This window comes from Ambystoma mexicanum, chromosome 6q, assembly GCF_040938575.1.
Source record: "Ambystoma mexicanum isolate Mex_15411 chromosome 6q, UKY_AmexF1_1, whole genome shotgun sequence".
Taxonomy (NCBI): Eukaryota; Metazoa; Chordata; class Amphibia; order Caudata; family Ambystomatidae; genus Ambystoma; species Ambystoma mexicanum.
The window spans coordinates 1,192,409,642-1,192,425,321 of NC_090937.1; positions in this window are offsets into that span (position 1 = coordinate 1,192,409,642).

A 15,680-nucleotide genomic window follows, 5' to 3' on the forward strand; every position below is an offset into this window, starting at 1 on the left:
TGGAACAATGGTTGAGCAATGACTTAGAGAGCTCTTAGATGACCCTCGTCTGTCACCTTTTTTGCGATGGAAAGGGCTCACCGTGCATTGAGCCTGAGACCAAAACCTGGAGATTTTCCCTGCCCTATCATTAAGAAGTTATTCAGCTATCGGGACAGGGACCAGCTGCTCAGGTTGCCTAGAGACAAAAAAGATCTTTGATTAGGATCCCAGGTTATCCAGATTTTCCTGGACTTCTCAGTGGCAGTCCAGCAGGAACGCCGTCAGTTAAGTTAAGAAGATGCTTAGGGAGCGGAATATCCTGTACGCAATGCTATTCCCAGCACGCCTTTGATTCCAGTTTCAGGGGAAACTGTACATCTTTACTGTACCAGAGGAAGCTGTGAAATTTATTGAAGCCCATATCCTGCTGAGTGGAATTTAGGGTGATGCTTCTAAAGATCAACTGCTGGGCTGACGGATCTTGCTACCCTACTCACAATGGCGAAGTCAATGATATGTGACTATAGTATCCTCCTTTACATTTTATGTCACTACTCTATATAGTATTATGTAACATTCAGATGTGTGGCTGCAGCTGCACCAGTCAACACCATGGCAATTGCTTGGAATTTGTTGGGGTTATTCAGTTTGTTGTTGTATAGTTGGGGACGGACGGGAGTTGGGCAGGGTACACTGCAGGTTGGGGGGTGGCAGTGAGGGTGGGTGCGGTGAGGGCTGAAGGGTTAGGGAGTGTACACCATGATGCACGCTTAGAATGGGTATGGGTACTACTAAACATCCTGGTCTGCCTGGACTCCTCGCAGAATTCGGGCAGGATGATTTCCAAAGGGCTCCTGACGGGATTTCCACGTGTATGCATTTACCCGTCTTCTCAAAATATGCAAGGGTCCTGCAGTCTCTCAGGTTCAGTGGCACAGGAGATTACCAGGTGCTGTGCTGGCGCAACCAACCATCCACTCTGCTACCAACTTATAGGGGAGGACCCCCAGGTATGCCAGAGGGATACTGGACTTGGAGGGCCCAAAACCCTCCCCCAGGATGCACAGACAACTCTCTCAATGGCAAGTTCAAACTGCGGTTTATTAAAAACAAAACCAACAGGGATCAGCACAGGAACAGAGAATATTCATGCACATCTCTCTCTTCCTCGGCTCGCAGGACGGTTTTACTCCCAAATGGCGTCAGCACATCATCACAGCAAGGGTTCCTCTCCAGAAAACCTATCGGGCCATGTGATTGGGTATTGAGTATGTTATAACCTATACAGGACACTATAGATGTTATTCTACTGGCCCTTGCATGTCAGGTGGCTGGCCTGTTCCATCCCCACTAACTATAACATTGTTGCAGTGTTATGGACTTACCATTGGTTCTTGCTTGTTGCTACCCACCACTAGGGTACTAAACTGTGATTGGCTAGAGCTGACATCCCCACGCCTGGGACTCGAAAAGTTTCTCAGCTCACTTTTTACCCCTTCAAGGTGATGAGACTGATTATGTGTCTGCATTGTAACTTGTGTTTACCACCTTTGCCTTGTGAGAGTGCTCCCTTGTCAGGCACAAAACTTGTTAAATACTGTTGCATACGTTTTGTGATCGCTTTCTGGCAGCCTGGAACCAGATCTCCTTTCCCACCACTGATCGCTGTCCATTGTCTGCTTCGGCCGCGCCACATGTTCAGAGCCCGCGAATTTGAGCTCTGTTGCCCTGAATTATGATGATTTATTTGTACTTTCTGCAGCTGGTCCCTTTGTCGTCTGGAGATTGGAATGTCATCCGTATCTCTTGACCTTGGCTGCCCGTCCTGTCTCACGCGTCTTGCTCTCTGGCCGGCCTGAATCAGCTCAGCTCGTCTCTTGCTTAGAGACCTGAGTCCTGCTGTACTTTTCCTAAACCTTAAAATGCAGTTTCCACAGTGTCAATATTAGAGCAACATATTAGAGCTACATCTCCACAGGTCAGTCCCACTTGGCTCTGTCAGGTCCTATAGGTGCTCCTTCAGTTCCACAGGGTTATTCGTGTTTAAACATCTGCAAGATTTGCTCAGGATCTCTTGCACCTTGCGGTTTCTTCGTTACTGCATTTGGCTAATAGCAAAAATAATAAAAGCAATGACAGTATGTACATGTATCTGTCCTCTAACTATAGAACTTTATGCTTGTATTCTTCATGTATTCGAGTGTGTACTTGTGTATTGAAGTGCGGATAGCATGTGTGCTTCATGTCTAGCGCTGCTATGTTGTGGTGTGTCTATCAACATCAGCAACATGGATGCTTGGTGTTTAGTCCAAGCCTTCCGTACAGGTGTCTCTAATCATGGCCTGCAGCTCTTCATTCACACATGTATAGATCTGTATGTCCCTTGGTCGGTATGGCTGGCAGAGGGGATGCCTCATAACGTACTTATCAACCATAGGCCCATTAGGAATTTGTCCAAAATAGAATGCATGATTGCTTTGTTTCCTGGTCTTCCTCCTTGTCATGAATTTGGTAGGGTGGAGGGTGTTGGCAGAATTCCGAACCCCTCTTCAACTTCCTCTGATTTGTGGGCCACTTTGCTTGCCAGGTATGAAAAACAGCTAATTACTCTTTATGAGAAAGGTGTGCACTGTTTAGTGGACAAAGGAACTCAGGTACAGTAACACAATCCTGTTTAAATATTTATTTTCGATAGATATTTGAAAACATGATTTTATTAATTTGTCTTGTACCAAAGAATCATCTCAGTTGAATCTTTCTACCCATGGGTGTATTACCCAGTGTTTCATTTTTCTATTGGGATAATACGCTTGTATTTATGAATTCTGGTCCTGGCCGTCCAGTGTGATCAGGGAGGGAGTAGCCGATTGCTGTTTATCTGGGAGAGCCAGGTTTGCAGTTCCAACAAAGTGCCATCAATTAGTATGAAATCGTTGTTGGTGGTGATTGTGTTTGAGACAGACCTCTGAAACCACACGTGACTGGGGAACTGGATTTGGAAGTATGGCAACAGATGAGGGGGCAATTCCAAATAATTTTGGGCGCTCTGGTAGCTGGAGGAGGTCATGCAAGTCAGCACATACTCAAACAGAAAATAACTATTTGATGCGTGGGCATCTGTGCTCACTACGGCACTTGTCTCAGCGGGATAGATCTGTGTGTGTTGCTGGCAAAACCTTTGTATTAATGTGCACTGCATGGATGTCTGTGTGAGGCTGCATATGTACATATATGTTGTGATCTCTGGCGGTGTGGATCTGCATATGTTAAAGTTAGCTTGAAGTGTCCTGCTCTTTTGATTGCTACACATTGTTTACAACTGTATTTGTTATTGTGTGGTACCGGAACTCGTTGCCGTTTGGCCACTTTTTTATTTTTTAACTTCATACATTTAAACGATATAATAATTTTGAAACCAGTGGATTCCACGTATTTCTGAAAAATATAGCAATTCACATGTTCTATTGCTTTGATTACATTTCGCGGTGCATCTTCCTGCCTACTTCATCCAAAATACGTGTTAGTCAGCAACGCGATGCTTAGTACGTTTCATATCAAAAGAAGTTCTTCAAATAAGGCAGACATCAGCAGGATTGAATGGTCTGTGTGGACAAATGGTTTCTGATGATAACATATTTCAAGTACCCTCTTTTGGCACACAAAAAAAATCGGTTAACTGCTTTTTTTCTTCAGATGGTTAAAACTCCTGCTGCAAATGACAAGCATTGTGCAGTTAATTCCAGAAGCAGAGACAACCATTAGAACGCCTTTTCAGCTTCCAGTAGCACCTGCCACATGGCAAATAACGCGACAAAGCTTGTTATGCTGTAACTGGCGAAGGCTTCACTTTGATAAATGTCACCGTAGAAATTTAGTGTCAGCACGAGCTCATCTTAACTGTGGACGCTAAATATCAATGCCGTGCCGCGAAATGGACACCCAGTGACTGGCCAATTTTAGGCAATGAAAAGCAGACTGAAAGTTAAGCGTTCATCAAACATTGTGAACAAATACGACGCAGCTTGGCGAGAGAGAGGAAGGAGAAAAGAACGCTGATGCCGTTCTCGACTTACGCAGTAGAAATGACAGCTGTTTCTTTCCGTTTTTTTCAGCGTTGACTTTATACGGAGTTTCGATGACGGATGACATTACAGTGGCCGGCGAAGAGGCGCCACGCGGGGGATGCTCTCTGGCCAGCAATGAATTGGAATCCTACAGTCGTCACACATGTAATAGGCCTTTGCAAAAACAGGGTTATTTCTATTGATTTCCAGAGTGGCTGGCATTGTTAGGCTTAAGAGGTGAATCGATGAACATGGCATCAATACCCTGGTATTAGACGGCATCCCTTATGTATCCCAAGGCACCGACACGCAGGATTGTTGCGCTGTGGCCTCGTATCCAGAGACCACCTGTTTCTTCATTGTTTTCAGCAAGATTTGGCATCCATTTTCTTTGGAGGGCATGCGTCTGTTTTTAAAGGTCAATTGCCATTTGTGTATATTTTGACCAATAATCCTTCAATGCTGTACGTGTGTGTTCTGTTGTATAAGCGAATATATGCTAGCCATATCCTATGATAGCTGCATCTTCTAAAGTTGCTTCATGAATCACCTGCAGCCTTGATATCCGGTAACAGAACAAAATAATAAACTGTTTCGTAAAGATTTTACAATACTGCACGCTAGAAAGGGATGGGTTACATACACACAAGGATATCATGCATAGGTGTTAACCATGCACACCCCAGCGATGCGTGAAGGAACAGGAACATTTTTTTTTCAAAATCGTTGTTTTATTAAATATATATATATATATATATGTTCAGTAAAAAAAACTTTGTTAAGGGACGTAATGGTTAAGTTGTGCTACTAAAACCTATCAAATTCAGTAAAAAAACTTTGTTGAAGGGACATTATGGTTCAAAGTAAAACCGAAAACCACTTGAAATTCGCCAGTTATGGTACGCTAAGCAACCATAACTCGCGCCCCCACCGTGCACTGCTAAGACTAACACCCAGGACATCAAAGATGACATCACAAATGTCGTTGATGACATCACTGATGAAATCACATGTTTAGCTCCCCCTTTTTTCTTTACTGACATATCTAGACCACGTGGTTTTGTTCAGTAACAGTCAAGAACTAAAAATTGAAAAGGTACTATATTTGTAGACTTATCCTTCAAGTATGTTCTCATAGTAATTCCCTTAGGGTCCAGTCACATCATATGAAACATATACATAGAGGAAGACACAGGCTTGAAAGAGAGCAATCCTTTCTGTGCATGAAGATAATCAGTAGGCTTATCGGCACTTTCTCATAGTTTTTTTATTACTGTACTTTCCCTATATACTCAAATATGTATACATTGTACTCACACTCCTTTCCTTAGGGTCCAGTCACATCATGTGATATATATTACATGGCCACGGTAGTGGCCATGCAGTTATGGTTAAGTTGCTGTTTCCATAGGAAGAGCACTTTTTGGGTGGCTTATAACTTCGCTCTCCCTGGACAGATCCTCACCAAACTTTGCAAAAAAAAGTATTTGGGTCACTCTGAATTTTTTTGCAAAGTTTATTGAGGATTCGTCCAGGGGGGGCAAAGTTATAGGGGGGGTCCCAAAACTTTTTTTTTTCCCATAGACTGAATGGGAAAAAAAATTTGCTCGCGCCTACAGCCCAAACCGCTGGACGGATTTCCACCAAATTTGGACCAGGAGCAGCGGTTTGGTCCTGAAAGCATGCTTTTGCAAATTTGGTGAAAATCCGTCCAGTAGTTTTTTTTTAAAATGACCAAAAAGTAGGTAAAAAAGAATTAGTGATATCTGTGTTCGGTTCGCGGACACACTTCCCTGTTCGCTCCGCGGACAGTGTCCTGATTGGCCAATCGTCTTGCGTGATGTTCGCGGACATGCAACGGGTTCGCTGATTGGATGGCGTGGAGCGTGAAGCGCGTCAGATTTTTCAGTAGCGCCCGCCATCTTGGATTCGCGGACGTCCGCGGACAGCGCGGTGAAACTTTGTTCAAAATGTGTATTTAGTAGAGTGTGTTGGTGTGTAGGAGTGTTTGGGGAGGGTGGGAGTGTATGAGATAGGATGAAAGTTGTGTTTTTTATGTGTTAGACGTTCTTTTTGTGTTCGATTTGTTTGCGGACATCACGGGTGTTCTGAAATGTTCTAAATAAACTGACTGGGGGGTGTTCTAAGGACTCAATATGTGTCCGTTTTGATCGCAAGCAAAGTGAAACTGTTCTAAGAACACTTGCGGTGTCCAGGGAGTGTTCGTAGGGGGTGTCCTGAGGACGCTGTCCGTATTGTTCTCTGTCAAGTTGAATGTGTTCTAAGAACATCCGCGGTGTCCTGAAATGGTCGCAAATAAACAAAATTGGGGTGTTCTGAAGACGTTTTTGAGAACACTCCCGGTGTCCTGAAATGTTCGTAGGGGGTGTCCTGAGGACGCTGTCCGTATTGTTCTCTGTCAAGTTGAATGTGTTCTAAGAACACCCGCTGTGTCCTGAAATGTTCGCAAATAAACAAAATGGGGGTGTTCTGAAGACGCTTCTAAGAACACTCCCGGTGTCCTGGAATGTTGGTAGGGGGTGTCCTGAGGACGCTGTCCGTATTGTTCTCTGTCAAGTTGAATGTGTTCTAAGAACACCCGTGGTGTCCTGAAATGTTCACAAATAAACAAAATGGGGGTGTTCTGAAGACGTTTCTAAGAACACTCCCGTGTCCTGGAATGTTCGTAGGGGGTGTCCTGAAGGCGTAGTCCGTATTGTTCGCTGGCAAGTTGAATGTGTTCTAAGAACACTCGCAGTGTCCTGAAATGTTCGCAAATAAACAAAATGGGGGTGTCCTGAGGACGCTGTCCATATTGTTCTTCAGGACACTTCCATTTTCGTTTATTTATGAACATTTCAGAACACCTGCACTGTCCGTGGACACCTACATTGTTTTTAAAAAAAAAAATGGAAACTATTCACAATACAATATAAAAATTAAACTTTATTTAACATATATTAATAATTTATGACAGAGAAGGCGAGGCAGAAACAGAAACAAAAACAGGAGAATTTGGGGTTTCAACATGATTGGTATTAGGTGAAGAAGGGATGGAAGTCTCATCAAAACGTTTCGCGTTTCGGATTATGGAGAGGGTTTGGGGATAATTGACTGGGATATGGTGAGGAGGGACAAGTACATGTGGGGCAATGGTACGAGGTTTTTGGTTTGAAATGATTTTCTACAAAAGTTGTTAAATTATTAAAATTAGCCAACAATACATCAATTTTTTCTTCTATATTGTGAAGACTGTTATCCATAACAGGGTTTTCTGAAGTTTTTTCTATTTTGGTATGCTCTGTACAAAAAAATAATATATATGTTAAATGTATATAAAAAAAATAATAAATAAATGGTTTATATTATAAAGTGTTTACCATTAGTTTCACTATCTTGTGACATTTCTTCATGTGGGAAATTGTCCTCTAGCCATTCCAGAGTACTAGACATTTCTGTGAGAAAAAAAAAAAGATAATATATTTTTTAATCTAATACAGAAAGTTTATAAATATATGAGTAAAATGAAGTACACTTACTATTTCTGGTAAGATAAGTCCTATGTATTCAGTGGGTCTGGTCTTGTTCTCAGTTCTGTTGTGTCTGTGAGGTAATTATGTTGGAAGCCAATTTATCTTCTTGTGGTATATTCCATTTCAGAACATATTGAATTTAAATGAATGGTTAGTGTGTTACATATATGGGTTACATTTCTTATGTATTACTATATATAATGTGTTTGTGTGCTGCTTTTTTAATTTGTTAAATGTTCCTATATTATGATATAACAATCAAACATACCCCCCCACCCCCCCCCCCACAGTTTTTAGGTAGTGATACTGTTCTCCAAACATGTCCGCGAACATTAAATAAGTTCGCGGACATCAAGTTCATAAGAAGAGATCTAGTCAGTTCCATATGACATTTATATAAAGTCAAAGTCATTATTGTTAAGTTGGCTACTAAAAATCTATGAAATTCAGTGAAAAAAACTTTGTTAAGGGGACGTTATGGTTAAGTTGCGCTATTAAAAACCTATGAAATTCAGTGAAAAAACTTTGTTAAAGGGACGTTATGGTTCCAAGTAAAACCAAAAAACCCTTGAAATTCGCCAGTTATGGTAAGCTAAGCAACCATAACTCGCGCCACCACCGTGCACTGCTAAGACTAACACCCAGGACATCAAAGATGACATCACAAATGTCATTGATGACATCACTGATGACATCACATGTCTGGCTCACTATTTTTTCTTTTGCTGACATATCTAGGCCACATGGTTTTCTTCAGTAACAGTCAGAAACTAAGAATTTTATTTTATTTGTAGACATATCCTTCTAGTAGGTTCTTACAGTAATTCCCTTAGAGTACAGTCACATCATATGAAACATATACATATGGGAAAACACAAGCTTGAAAGACAGCAATCCTTTTTGTGCATAAAGATAATCACTAGACTTATGAGCACTTTCTGATAGTTCTGTTGTTTTTTTTTATGGCTGTACTTTCCCTGTATATGGTCATATTTGTATACATTGTACTCACACTACTTTCCTTAGGGTCCAACCACATCAAGTGATACATATACATAGGGTAAATAGCAGCTTTGAAACAGAGCAATCATTTATTTGCATGAAACTAATCAGTTAAGTTATGAATTGTTTCTGCTACTACTTGTGCTTTTTTGCTAACTTCACTTTCCCTGTATATACCCATATTGGTATGTGTTCTTGTGTCTTTGTGTTTTGTCTATAGTAATGCAATTATTTAATACATGGGTTTATTAGCTACTTATTACATATTTCACAGTACACAAAAATCTATTAAGAAAACAATTATCATTTCATTATTCAACATATTAACATTACGAATATCATACCTTCATCTTGTACGCTGCACACAATGTTATGTTTCTGTATGAGTAGCTTAGTATACTAGATAGAACCCAATAATAGGATGCTATTTATATCAATGCATCGTTCAATGCACTTATTAGGGTATATTTCTTGCAATGATTCTTGACACTTTTTTCGCAAGATAATAAGAATCCCTTCTACACATATTTCATGAGAAGTACATACACATGTGATGTCACGTTGCTGTTTTACGGACAGTGTTCGGGTCCTCAAACTAATTAAAAGTGCGACACAAGTGTGCCGGACAGCTACGGACAGGCGCGATGTTCTTAGGACTTCTGGGTGCGGTGCGCATGTGCGTAGATAGTCTACGGACAGTGTTCGGGTCCTGAAACTAATTAAAAGTGTGACACAAGTGAAACCAACAGTTACGGACAGGCGGTTGTTCTTAGAACAGTTTCAACTTGCCTACGAGCAATACGGACAGACATAGTGTCCTCAGGACATCCCCATTTTGTTTATTTACGAACATCCCAGGACACTTGATGTGTTCTTAGAACAGTTTCAACCTGCCTACAAACAGTACAAACAGGTATTGTGTACTTAGGACACCCTAATTTCATTTACTTACGAACATTTCAGGACACCGCGTTAGTTCTTAGAACAGTTTCGACTTGCCTGCGAACAATACGGTCAGGCGTAGTGTTCTCAGGACACCCTTATTTTGTTTATTTACGAACATTCTGGACACCCGTGTTGTTTGTGGACACCAAAACTGACTTTTTAAAAAAAAAAAAGCGCAAAGGACTAAATTAACACACACACATAACATTTATTTTTCATTATATCATATATATGTACAATTTATGATAGAGAAGGGGAAGCAGAAACTGACACAAACACAGGGGAATTTGGGTTTTCAAGAGGATGGACAGGAGAAGATGAAGGGATGGAAGTCTCATCAAAATGTTTTTCTATGTTGGGAGGGTTTGGGGATAATTGACTGGGATATGGAGAGGGGGGGCAGGTACATGTTGCACAATGGTATCTAATTTTTTCTTTTATATGTTCCTCCACAAAATCTTTCAAAAGGTGGAAATTTGTCATGAGCGTGTTCATTTTTTCTTCCATGCACTGGAGAGTTTGTTCTAAAGTATCTTGTTGTGTATTGTTTTCAATGTTTGTATGGTCTGTTAAATATATATTCAGTGAAAAAAACTTTGTTAAAGGGACGTTATGGTTAAGTTGCGCTACTAAAAACCTATGAAATTCAGTGAAAAAACTTTGTTAAAGGGACGTTATGGTTCCAAGTAAAACCGAAAAACCCTTGAAATTCGCCAGTTATGGTAAGCTAAGCAACCATAACTCGCGCCACCACCGTGCACTGCTAAAACTAACACGCAGGACATCAAAGATGACATCACAAATGTCATTGATGACATCACTGACCACGCCCTAGAGCTTATTCTCATTGTGTTTCTGGCTATTCTTCAGAGCACAGCTATTTCTCCAGCAACTTGCTGATTACACCATCGAGATGGCATCCCTGGCTGCAGAACTGCCACCTGGTGCTGCACCTGCTTCAGCACCACCCCCAACCCCTCCACCACCACCACCTCCCCAAGGGCCTGAAGAGGGGAACAGGAGTGAGGATCCGGAGGAGGAAGAAGAGGATGATGAGAATGAGGTAGAGGAAAACCCTACTACCTGCACTAGGCTTGAGTCTTGGGTATGACGGTTATTTACCATTCATGGGAATGTTCCTAAGGCTCGTGCGAACCGTGTTACCTGCAATGAGTGCAAAATGATACTCAGTCGCAGGAAGCACGGTAAGTACAGCTTTGGGACCACTACTATGAAGCGACACCTGAGGTCATTTCACTCTGGGGCTATTCGCAGGGTTGTACCTTGTGAAGAATGTAGCAGGTTGATTTCCTCTACTTCATCCTCTGTTTCTGATCCTGTCACCACAAGGACCACCTCTGTGGGACAGCGTCTTCCTCAAGCTGCCTCACAGGCCATACAGAATGCTGATGACCCTTACCTTTCGAGGGTCACAGTTGTATGTATGTACTGTGACACAGTACTCTGCAGGGGGGAGCGACTTCGTAGTGCTTTTGAGACTATCATCTCAGAGCACGAGAAGATCTGCTCACTACCCAAATAAAACCCACTCTACATCTTCCTCTCTCAGCTCGCCCTTTCTTATCCCTGTGGTTGGTGTCCCCCCCTTTACCTTCCTTTCCCCTCCTCTCCTAGTGTGTCATGTATAAAAAAATAAAAGAAATACAAAATATCAAAAATCAAAAAAAAAATAAGACTCTTTTCAGAGCCGCCTTTCACAGTTAAAAAATAGAAGTGAAAATAAATGAAGCAGGGCCCTTTGTATTGTTTAGAAGTCCGCGGACAGTTCGCGAACATTTAAAGAATTGGGTTGCTACCCCATCACAAACATTGCAATTTTCTCTGGGAAGAAGTGGTGGCTCTGAAAAGAGCCTTTGGGTGGTGTTTGTAAGTCAAAAATTATAAATGCTTAACACCTACTTCAAAATGGTTGTTGTAATTCCAAAAAAGGTTGCAATGCATTTTGTACATTTCTCAGAAAAATCTGATTGCCAGCATAAGCAAGATGGACTCCATCTCTGCGAAAAATGTATGTACTACGAAACATAATATTTTCATTGTGAAAAGAGGACATGCCAAAATCTCTTAGAAAGGCACAAACAGCCTTATTAACATTGCGCCTTGCTTTTTGCATTTGTGGACCAAATGAAGAAGAACGAAGTCACATTTGCCTCTGCGCAATCTGTGAAAATATCACTTGAGAATTAGGAAACATGTCCATAACCTTCCCAAGTCCTTCTTTCATAGCAAATTGCAAAAAATTCCAGTCACATGTCCTAAACTGTTCCCTCCACAATGAATTACAATTATGTCTGGATGTTGCTCTGTCTCCAAAGTAGCACAGAGAGGTAGCAAGTCCAACCACTTCATTCCACGTACTCCATGCCAGTGTACTTCCACATGTGGGAATCCAAGATCTACAGCTACTCCAAAGCTTTCTGCATGCACCTTCAAACAATGTATCCACGAATCTCCCAAAATCCAAACAATCTGTTTTCTGAAATACACAGCCATAGCTATCTTTTGTTCTCTCAGCAAAAAGAGTATCTGAGAATCTCTCTCCTGGCACAACACACCCACTAAACTTTCCTGACCAATCCCTTTCAGTGCTTATTCTCATTTGCATGACTTCTGAACCCAAAAATCCCCGGATGTAACTCCTGATGTCCGCGAACTACCGACATGTCCGCGGACATATCGTAACATGAACAGCCCTTCTACCATTTCCACTTCACTCTCTCTGCCATTCCCTCATTGGATTTAGCTAAAAAATCACATGACCATGCACCAATCACATTCAAGACCTCTAGATGTAACTGCATCATCATAGATCAGCACTGCAAATGTACTGTGAATCTCTCTGAGTACAAGTGTCATATCATTGGCACCATCTACCAGAAATACTGTACAAGTCTCCAAGATTTCTACTTGCAGCTCCATGCATATCCATATGCATGAACACAAACTTCAGGTATGCATATTTTCTGTACAGTAGATGAACACATTTTCAAACAGACTTTTAGCTTGTGTAATCTGTAAAATGAATTCACTGTATTTTATTCAATTTCCTAAAATCAACTATCACTTATAAACCTTTATACTATTTACTTTCTTTATACACACATACTCAAATCATGTTAAACTAACATTTTTTAAATGAAATATATAGACCTCATATATTCAAACAAAATTGCATGCAAGCACAATCTATGTTTAAATCTTTAAAAAAATACTTATACAATTTCATATTTTTTTGTTTTAATGTATTTATTTATTTACTTAATTACTTTAATTTAGACATGACATTGAGGCGCTATTACCTAGAACAGCTTACTTACAGAAATAGTGGTATTCACTGGTATATTATACATTTCACAAGGCATAGTAAAGATATTTTTTTTGCTACAGTTAGTCATTCAATACAATTTGTTCATTAAGAACATATCATATGTACTGAACTGATGCAATGTATGTTATGTAAATAAATTAGTTTAATGGTTTTAAAGAAGGCACTGAGGATTTCAATTAAAAAAATCAATACCTAAATTAAAAACAGCGCTATATACAAAGTTACTAATTTGAAGCTTTTACAATTGCAGTGAAGACCAGTCTCCTGAAAAGAAGCAGCCGAATTCGAAGATCAAAGAAGAACTAAGAAGTTACCTGTTAATTTAAGAAAAAAATTAAGTAGAATATCACCATAATATTTGTATTATTAATCAAACATACTATAACGTTAATACAAGCTATTTCGGTGCCTAAAAATAGAGATTGTGTACCATTTTGTCCAAAAATCTCCATGTCTTAAAGAGCGATTTACAGCCAGAATGGCCCACAAATTCCTATTTTTGGACACACAAATTACCCAACTGAACCGCTACAATTTTCATATTATAGAACAAACAACTGTTTTAATTGTATACATTAGATTTACGATTTGTACTTTTCCACACCACTAGCTTACTTTTTTGTCATCTGAACCCCAGTTTAGTAACACATGAATTCAAGAATACCTATCCCTACTAGTTGTAGTTCCCAATGCACAATCAGACACCATTACATACATCATCTTACTCAAACACTCATGCTCACAGCACACATACATTCCAGAACACCTCAACCCATATCTTCTTTATTTTTTTCAACAGACCCTAAATAATGCCTACCAAAAGTCAAGTCTGTAGAAAGCAACGCAAAAGTAGAGCAAATGAAAATAAAAGTGTCCAACATCAGAATCCATCTCTAGCAGAATTTGTAAAAAAAGTTGAAACAAAACAGCTAATACAGTCATTTAGCGAAACACAAGAAGTTTCAAGTACAAAAACTTTGCCTCCTCTATCAAAATGTAAAACAAACCAAAAAACAATTAACAGAAAATCAGCTATCACTACAGATAAAACTACTTCTTCAAATTTTAATATAGTGCAAAGTAAGCATACCAAGAAAAGTATTTTAGCCAAAATGTACCGTCACAAAGTCCTTCAAAATCTTATAAAAACAGGAGAGAAATCAGGTTCAATGCTTAAAACCTATCGTAGGAAATTAATCTTAGAAGCGTTGATGGACAGTGCAATTCTTCTCAAAAGAAAGCTATTTATTTTACTGTTAAACAAAATGAAACCACTAACAAAACGAATAACTAAATTACAAAAAAGACTTCTCAATAAGCGAAATGTCAACAGAAAGAACTTCTTAAGTATCTGCGGAGGTGAATGGAATCACACTACGAGCACAGAACCATATTTTAATTAAGAAGCGTACAAACAAAAGCAAACAAATACAATTGCCATACATAGCAGTGGTCGAGGTTATGAAAAAGTGAATAATACCATAATGGAACAAGAAGTACTCCTTACAAAAATATGCCCTGAAAACTTAGAATTACCCCGCCATTCAACTGAATCAGAACGTCTAGTGTACAAATGGCCATGCACGTCAATGTGTAACATTCCCAAACAATGTTTCAAATCTTTACGCCAATTCCTCAATAAATATGTAAAAAGCAAAGACAAAATCAAAATTAAATTACTGCAAAATATGGATACCTGTCCAGTGCGCAAGTACACAGGACTACAAGGACATTCATTGGCCTGCATTACAGGACCTACTTGTAAAACCACTTTCCATGATATCAAAAGGATATCAACACATCATTCAACTATAAGAAATCTAGTCTATAAACTGTACTATGCTAAAAGTCCTGCTTTAGCACTAGCAAAGTTAAATAACATCCTTCTACATGGTACAGCAAAAGACCTACTTGAAGAAATGTACTATATCCAGAAAAAATATTTTGGAAGTGAAAGCCATTTACAGAATGAAATAGCTTTAAACCAATTAAGCAACAATTCTACACATGGCAACCTTTTGCTAAACACATAGAAAAAAGAAATACTAAAATGTAAAAGTACATCAGCTGAAGTACCAAACCATGTATGTGTATGTTGCCGTAGAACTTTTTATAAAAGTAACACAAAAACTGTAGAACTATCATACAAAATAGAAGACAATGAAGATTCTAAATGGTTTGAATTAGCTCTCTACCTTGTAGCAGAAAACAAATACGAAATAACTGAGCCCTTAATACTTTGCAGTTACTGCACTACAAAACTTGACAACAACCAAACTCCTTCACGTGCTATCACAAATAATTTGGAATTATACCCACTACCAAAACCCCTACAACAACTTAATTTATATGAGAGCATCATAATTCAAACAGTGCACCCATTTCAAGCAATAATACGCCTTCAACCAAAAACAGCAAAATCACCTCCCTCTGAATTGGTAAAAGGCATTCGTGGAAAAGTAGTTTATTTACCATTAGATCTAAAAGAAAATGTGCATACTCTAGGAGTGCAACGTCCAATGCAGCAATCTTTAATTATCTTAGTAAATGGAGTACCTATAAAAGACAAAAAAATATGGCAACAGCTGGTAGATTTGTATAAAGTTAGACAAGCCTTCCAATATCTTAAAGAGAATAATGAATATTACAAAGAAATTAATATTGAAGAAAACTTGAAAGATACAACTGAAATAATTCAAGAAACACAAGAAGCTGGTCAATTTGAGCTACTAGATCCTGCTACAATATCAAATACTTTAGACCATAATACAATTCATCCTTTGCACTGTAATGACACCGTAGAAG